A 7,589-nucleotide genomic window follows, 5' to 3' on the forward strand; every position below is an offset into this window, starting at 1 on the left:
CCAGTGGGCCCCCTTCCTTCCTGCTTTTACATCTGCTCAAGCTTTTTCTTGTGAGGCCGGGGCTTTGTGGGACGGCTCGGCCCCGTGTCCTCATGGGGAAGTTCCCGGGGCTGGAGTGGGGTTGTCTTGGGGACCTTGGGCCCTGTTGTACCCCGCTTGGGTTTTTGTACTCTCTGAGTGGGGCTTGTTGTTACAAGGGAGTGAAGTTTTCATTTCCCCCCTCCGCATACGAGTTGGATTTGGTGTCAGCCAAACCCACACATTTGGTGGGTTTCCCATCTGTTTCCAGTCCCATAACGGGACTGTGCGGACCTGCAGTTCGTTCTGGACTTGTCCCGTCTGAACCCCTGGGGCCTATTGCCCCTCCTGTCAGACGACTACTCTGTCCCAGGTCCGGTTACTTTTGGCGCCAGGTGTTTGGATGGTGTCCCTAGACCTCTGGGATGCTTATTGGCACGTCCCGATTCCTCCGGGGTTCGGGGACTGGCTCGGGTTTGTTGTGGGGCGTCGGGGTTGTTGCTTTCATTGCCTTCCTTTCGGCTTGAATCCGGCACCTTGCACTTTTACGCGCCTTACTCGGGTCGTAGTGGCCCATCTGCGTCTCTTGGGGGTTTGGGTTCTGGCCTATCTCGATGACTGGCTGGTGTGGGCTCCCAGCCAGTCCATGTGTCTGCTCGTCAGGGATTTGTTTCTTTCCCAGCGCGCTGGGTTTGGGTTCCTGGTGAACTGGAGGAAGTCCCTTCTGGTTCCTAAGGTTCGGTCATGGCTGGATCTTGTGTAGGACTCTCAGACCGCTTCCTTGTCTCTCCCTCCGGAGTCTCTGCTTCGGCTGCGGTCCCGCCTTCGCCTGTTTCTTGGGGGGGGGGGGGGCCCTGGGTCACCCGGCCAGTCTTCCGTCGGGCACACAAAACGGTGTGAGAGTTTGCGAATGGTGTGGATGTCGCTTAGGAGGATTCAGATCGCTCGCAGAGCAATGATCCTGCTCCATTCGAACTGCTCCCTGGTGTCACTGCCTGAACAAAGGGGGGTTCAGTACGGTCCAAAGCCAAGGACTTTGGTGCAGTCCTTGGCTGTTTGGGGCTGGTCGCTTTTTTTTTTTTTTTTTTTTTTTTTTTTTTTAGATATATACAAGAGTTGTTACATTCTTGTACAGCCACTAGTACGCGTAGCGTTTCGGGCAAGTCCTTAATCCTATGGTCCCTGGAATACGATCCCCTGCCGCGAAGAATCGTTTTTTCATCCAAGTACACATTTTAATGTTGCGTTAAACAGAGGCTACAGTTAAGGAATTGCGCCCAGTAAATCCTCCCCGGCCAGGATACGAACCCATGACATAGCGCTCGCGGAACGCCAGGCGAGTGTCTTACCACTACACCACGGAGACTGCTTCGGGTGAATCATTTGCTGAGCTCTCGGGGTTTGGCTCTCCTGGCCGTTCACGTTCAGGAGATGTCCAACATCCTGGCGGACGGCTTGTCACGGTTCATTCCCCTGTCCACGGAATGAACGGTTGACGCCAACTCGTTCAAGTGGCTCTGCCGGATGTATGGGCTCCCGGAGGTGAACCTCTTCACATCGGCATGATTGTGTCATCTCCGGTTGTACGTGGCACCCTTTCCCAACTGCAAGGCCGCTGGGGTCGATGCCCTGCAGCTGGACTGGTCGTGGTGGGGGTTACTTGTACTTCTTCCCTCTTTGGGGTTGGTCGCTTTGGGTAACTCGTCAGCTGAGCTCTCGGGATTTGGATCTCCTGGCCGTTCACATTCAGGGAGTGTCCATCATCCTGGCGGATGGCCTGTCACGGTTCATTCCCTTATCCACGGAATGGACGGTCGACGCCGACTTGTTCAGGTGGCTCTGCCAGACGTACGGGCTCCTGGAGTTGAACCTCTTACCTGGTTACCTGGTTGATGGGGTTCTGGGAGTTCTTCTACTTCCCAAGCCCGGCCCGAGGCCAGGCTTGACTTGTGAGAGTTTGGTCCACCAGGCTGTTGCTTGGAGCGGCCCGCAGGCCCACATACCCACCACAGCCCGGTTGGTCCGGCACTCCTTGGAGGAATAAATCTAGTTTCCTCTTGAAGATGTCCACGGTTGTTCCGGCAATATTTCTTATGCTTGCTGGGAGGACGTTGAACAACCGTGGACCTCTGATGTTTATACAGTGTTCTCTGATTGTGCCTATGGCACCTCTGCTCTTCACTGGTTCTATTCTGCATTTTCTTCCATATCGTTCACTCCAGTACGTTGTTATTTTACTGTGTAGATTTGGTACTTGGCCCTCCAGTATCTTCCAGGTGTATATCATTTGATATCTCTCTCGTCTTCTTTCTAGTGAGTACATTTGGAGGGCTTTGAGACGATCCCAATAATTTAGGTGCTTTATTGCGTCTATGCGTGCCGTATATGTTCTCTGTATTCCCTCTATTTCAGCAATCTCTCCTGCTTTGAAGGGGAAAGTGAGTACTGAGCAGTACTCAAGATGGGACAACACAAGTGACTTGAAGAGTACACCCATTGTCTTGGGATCCCTAGATTTAAAAGTTCTCGTAATCCATCCTATCATTTTTCTGGCTGTCGCAATATTTGCTTGGTTATGCTCCTTAAACGTTAGGTCATCAGACATTATTATTCCCAAATCCTTTACATGCTGTTTTCCTACTATGGGTACATTTGATTGTGTTTTGTACTCTGTATTATGTTTAAGGTCCTCATTTTTACCGTACCTGAGTACCTGGAATTTATCACTGTTAAACATCTTCATGTCGGCATGAATGTGGTGTCTCCGGTTGTACGTGGCGCCCTTTCTCGACTGCGAGGCTGATGGCTTGCGGCTGAACTGGTCGTGGTGGGGGTTACCTATACTACTCCCCCCCCTCCCCAGGTTCAGCTGTTGCTCCAGGTCCTAGCTCGCCTGGAGACTTACCAGGGGAGGGTAGCCCTCTTAGCTCCTTGGCATCCTGGGTTGGTGGCCGGCCCAACCTTGATTTCAGGTGCTGCTTGCGTGGTGAGCGAACCCAGGAGTCTTCCCGCGGCTGCGCCTCTTTCGGCAGCTCGGACTGGTCTGTTACATGACTGGTTTGATCTTCTCCTTGAGTCTTCGCGCCTGGTTTTTCTGACTCAAATCTATCACCACTTGTATGGTGTGCAGGTGGCTTCATTGATGGTGTCACACTTGCGTTCTTCGTCTCAGCAGTAGTATGAAGTTTCCTGGCAGTCCTTCCATTTCTTCTTGTCTCTTTGTAGGTTGACTTTGGTTTCTGTTAAGGTTGTCTTGTCCTTTCTCTCTTGGTTGTTCAGGACCATCATCTAATGCCGAATATGGTCACCTCGTATCGTGCGGTGCTGCTGCAGTTTGCGTTTGGCATTGATGTTACTTCCGTGCCATTCCGCAAGCTGTCTCGTGTGTGGGTTTCACCTCCAGCCTGCTCTTGCACCGCCTGAGCTGTCCTGGTCGTTGGACTGGGTGCTCTCCTTCCTCTCTTCTCCTTGGTTTGTGGTGGCCCCTTCGATTAAGGTTTGTTTTGGGAGGGCTCTTGTCTTGTTGGCATTGGCCTTGCGAGGTTGGGTCGGGGAGCATCATGCTCTCCTCCAGTGCAGGGGTTTCTGCTTTTTTGGTCCAGATACAGTGACACCTCGGCTTACGAATGCACCTATTTACGAAATTTTCGGGTTACGAGCATAATTTCCTCGGAACATTCGAATCGGGTTACGAACTTTGCCTCAGGAAACGAGTTTGTTGATACGTGTATGGCCGACCTAGCACGTGGTGGCACGGCGATCGCGCCTCAGTTTACCAGTGCCTCCCGCCTAGTGACAATCGTGCTTGAATTCTTTGTAAAGAATTACAGTTTTTCTGGATTTTTGGCAATTTGAACATAATTTTTTTTATTATATATCTCGCCATGGGTCCCAAGATAGTCAGTGGTAAGGTTCAAGCCAAGAAAACACATGTGAGAATGACCATAGAGGAAAACAAGAGATCATTGGTGGAGGAACACAGCAAAGAACTGACCAGCGAAGAACTCTTAGCCCTTCAAAAAGAGCGGCAACAAGAGGAAGCTGAGGAAATGTCTTCAGGGAAGGAAGGCAGTAGAGAATGTCCCTTCCCAACCCGTTCTCGCAAATTTAATAAGTCAATATTGACTTATTAGTTGCGTGCATAGGTGACATACTAAACATAATAGTTTCCCTTGAAAAGCTTCATAGAAAACACCGACCTTACCTAACCTACTTAGTATGTTAAAATAAGCATCTTATAGCTTCGTAATTACAATTGTTACTTAACCTATTATAGGTATAGGTTAGGTAATAATTGTAATTACGAAGCAATAAGATGCTTATCTTAACATACTAAGTAGATTAGGTAAGGTTCGTGTTTTCTATGAAGCTTTTCAAGGGAAACTATTATGTTAAGTATGTCACCTATGCACATATTTAATAAGTCAATATTGACTTATTAAATTTGCGAGAACGTGTTGCCCTTCCTCAATAATTAGGAAGTGGTGTAGGCTGTGGGAAGAAATGAAACGTTTGTTGAAATGACTCACCCAGAGCAAGCTGTAGTAGGACGTTGCGTTAACCTTTTTAATGACAATGTGGTGCCTCACTACAGACAAGTGTTACAACGAAGGGAAAAAACAATCCTCTATGGATCGTTTTATAGTGTGAAAATCAAGCAGAGAGCTACAAACAGGTCCTTGTGGTATGCCTGCAAGACGTAGGAGAGAGTACCCCAGAAAAGTTATCACTGCCTGATGTTATAATGGAAGGGGACTCCCCTTCCAAACACACACTTCTCCTCCTCCTCCCCCCCCCCCCCTCCTCACCGTCTTCCATACGCCAACAAGAGTCATTAGTAAAGGTAAGTAATAACTTGTACATACTTTAGTACTGAAGATTTGGGTGAATTAGGAATAAAATTTACTTTGAAGTTAATTTTTTGGGAGTCTGGAACGGATTAATTCAATTTCCATTATGTCTCATGGGGGAAATTCGCTTCAGTTTACGAATTTTTGGCTTACGAACCGTCTCTGGGAACGGATTAAATTCGTAATCTGAGGTACCACTGTAGTTGTTTTGTTCGTTTGCAGCTGTCTTCTTTTCTGGCAAAGGATGAGACAGCTGCTTTCCGGAAAGGTCCTTGGGTTGTTGATGCTTGGTTGGTCTGGCAAGGGGGTGCATCATGTGTTGGGTCCGGTTGCGGCTTTCCACCATTTCCTGCGCACCATGGCTTTGGTGGTCAGGGACGTGCTTGGGGCTGACGGTTTCCCTTCTTCCCTGTTCAAGGGTTCGAGTCTCCCAGGTCGTCCGATGGCTGTTTGCTTGATACCTGCTTGATGGGGTTCTGAGAGTTCTTCTACTCCCCAAGCCCGGCGCGAGGCCAGGCTTGACTTGTGAGAGTTTGGTCCTCCAGGCTGTTGCTTGGAGAGGACCGCAGGCCCACATACCCACCACAGCCCGGCTGATCCGGAACTTCTCTTAGAAAACATCCCAATTTTCTCTTGAAGATGTCCACGGTTGTTCCTGCAATATTTCTTATAGTTGGCTCCTTCGGTCCGGCCCAACTGCGGTCTATCCTTGTGCCCGTGTCTTTGGTGTGTTTGCTGTGTTGGCGATCGCCTCCCAGGTTTGTCCCCCTTATGTTATCATTGGGTATGTAGCAGTTGTGTCCAACAGTCTGGCTGACTAGACCACCAACAGCTAGACCGTTGTAGCCTTGAGCTGACCGTTGGTGGTGCACACATCCTGGGGCTGGCTGTTGGTGGTGCACACATCCTGGGGCTGGCCGTTGGTGGTACACACATCCTGGGGCTGGCTGTTGGTGGTGCACACATCCTGGGGCTGGCCGTTGGTGGTGCACACATCCTGGGGCTGGCTGTTGGTGGTGCACACATCCTGGGGCTGGGTGTTGGTGGTGCACACATCCTGGGGCTGGCCGTTGGTGGTACACACATCCTGGGGCTGGCTGTTGGTGGTGCACACATCCTGGGGCTGGCCGTTGGTGGTACACACATCCTGGGGCTGGCTGTTGGTGGTGCACACATCCTGGGGCTGGCCGTTGGTGGTGCACACATCCTGGGGCTGGCTGTTGGTGGTGCACACATCCTGGGGCTGGCCGTTGGTGGTGCACACATCCTGGGGCTGGCCGTTGGTGGTGCACACAATACAAAATTAAAAAATGGCATTAACCTTAGATAATTTAAGATTGACTGCAGACTTTATATATATTATATGTCATGAAATAGCTTTGTATTTTAACTGCATTTTGGTGCCTCTGGGTTTTTGAGACCAGCTCTGCTACATAAAGGTAAGTTAACAAATTAATATTTTGTATATTTTTGGTGAATTGTTTATATCAATACAAATTCATTCATATATTGTATGTCTGAATATGCTGAAACATTTATTGTTCCATTTGATATAAGAAAACACTAGAATATTTGGTTACAAAAATTGGGTCCGAAACAATATGATACAGACTTGGGAGTCAAAATGTTCACTGGCCACGAGGTGAGGCCGAATGTTTTCTAGTGAAGTTCTGGGCACACAAGAGTATTTGGTGTTGGTTGTCTCTCTTTTTATAAGGCCAATATCAATGGAAGTCTAAAATGTCTTGCTGTTTCCTAATTGGCTTCCTGTGGCCCCACTTCTCTTTCTTGCAGAATGGATATAGTGTCTAAGAGTTAACACTACAGCAATCCCCCCTTCCTCAGCAGAGGGAGGCATCTGGTCAAAAAACATGTAGTTTGAAAAAAGGATGTGGTTGTCACTCCCTGGATTCCTGATTGAGCATTAATGTTCAGGGTCAGAAGCAGTCAGCTTGTGTGAGGCTTGTGCAGCCCAGCCACGGGAAAAATGAGAGAAAGAGAAAACTAAGTTGTCGCCAATTCTCAGGTTAATGGTGGTGTTGGTGGTTCTGGTGCCAAAGGCAAGCTAGCATGCAGAATGCACTCAAGTACCAGTACCTAGTAGGCTATACATTAAACAGAGATCCTACAATGTAGACACATTTGGAGCATGTAGATGGCTAGTGGAGGGTAGGGATGAAATGATGTGGACATGGGGAGGGGGGAAGAGGGGGAACCAAGAGGAACACTCTCGGCAAAAAACTGTGGAGTAGCAGCAGAATGCCTCACCTCAGACTCAGTCATTATTGGTGAATACATTGAAACAATTATTTTGGAATGAGCTTGAATGAATAGTGGGTTGAAGACTCCAGACGAGATCTGCAAGTATATGTGATATCTGTGAAGAGCCCCAGTCACTGTAATTGGTACCTTATCTCAGAAAAGAGGATGTTGTGTTCAAGGTGCAAGGTGGCGGCCAGCACAATTAATCACCAAATTTCCAACATGCATTTTAATGGTATGGGGAGGGGGAGACAATCCTAGACTAAATATTAGACACCCTCCCAGACAACTGAGTTTGGAAGTATTATACTGTCAAAAGAAATTTTAGTAATATAGAGGAGTGTGCACTTACCATGACAGGGGGTTGGGGCATATGAGCATGTCCACCCACCATGTATCCCAGGCAGGGTGAGACACATGGTCACGTCTCCTTACACCCATTACCTCTGTTCATCTAGT

Source organism: Procambarus clarkii, chromosome 76 (assembly GCF_040958095.1).
Source record: "Procambarus clarkii isolate CNS0578487 chromosome 76, FALCON_Pclarkii_2.0, whole genome shotgun sequence".
Classification (NCBI taxonomy): domain Eukaryota; kingdom Metazoa; phylum Arthropoda; class Malacostraca; order Decapoda; family Cambaridae; genus Procambarus; species Procambarus clarkii.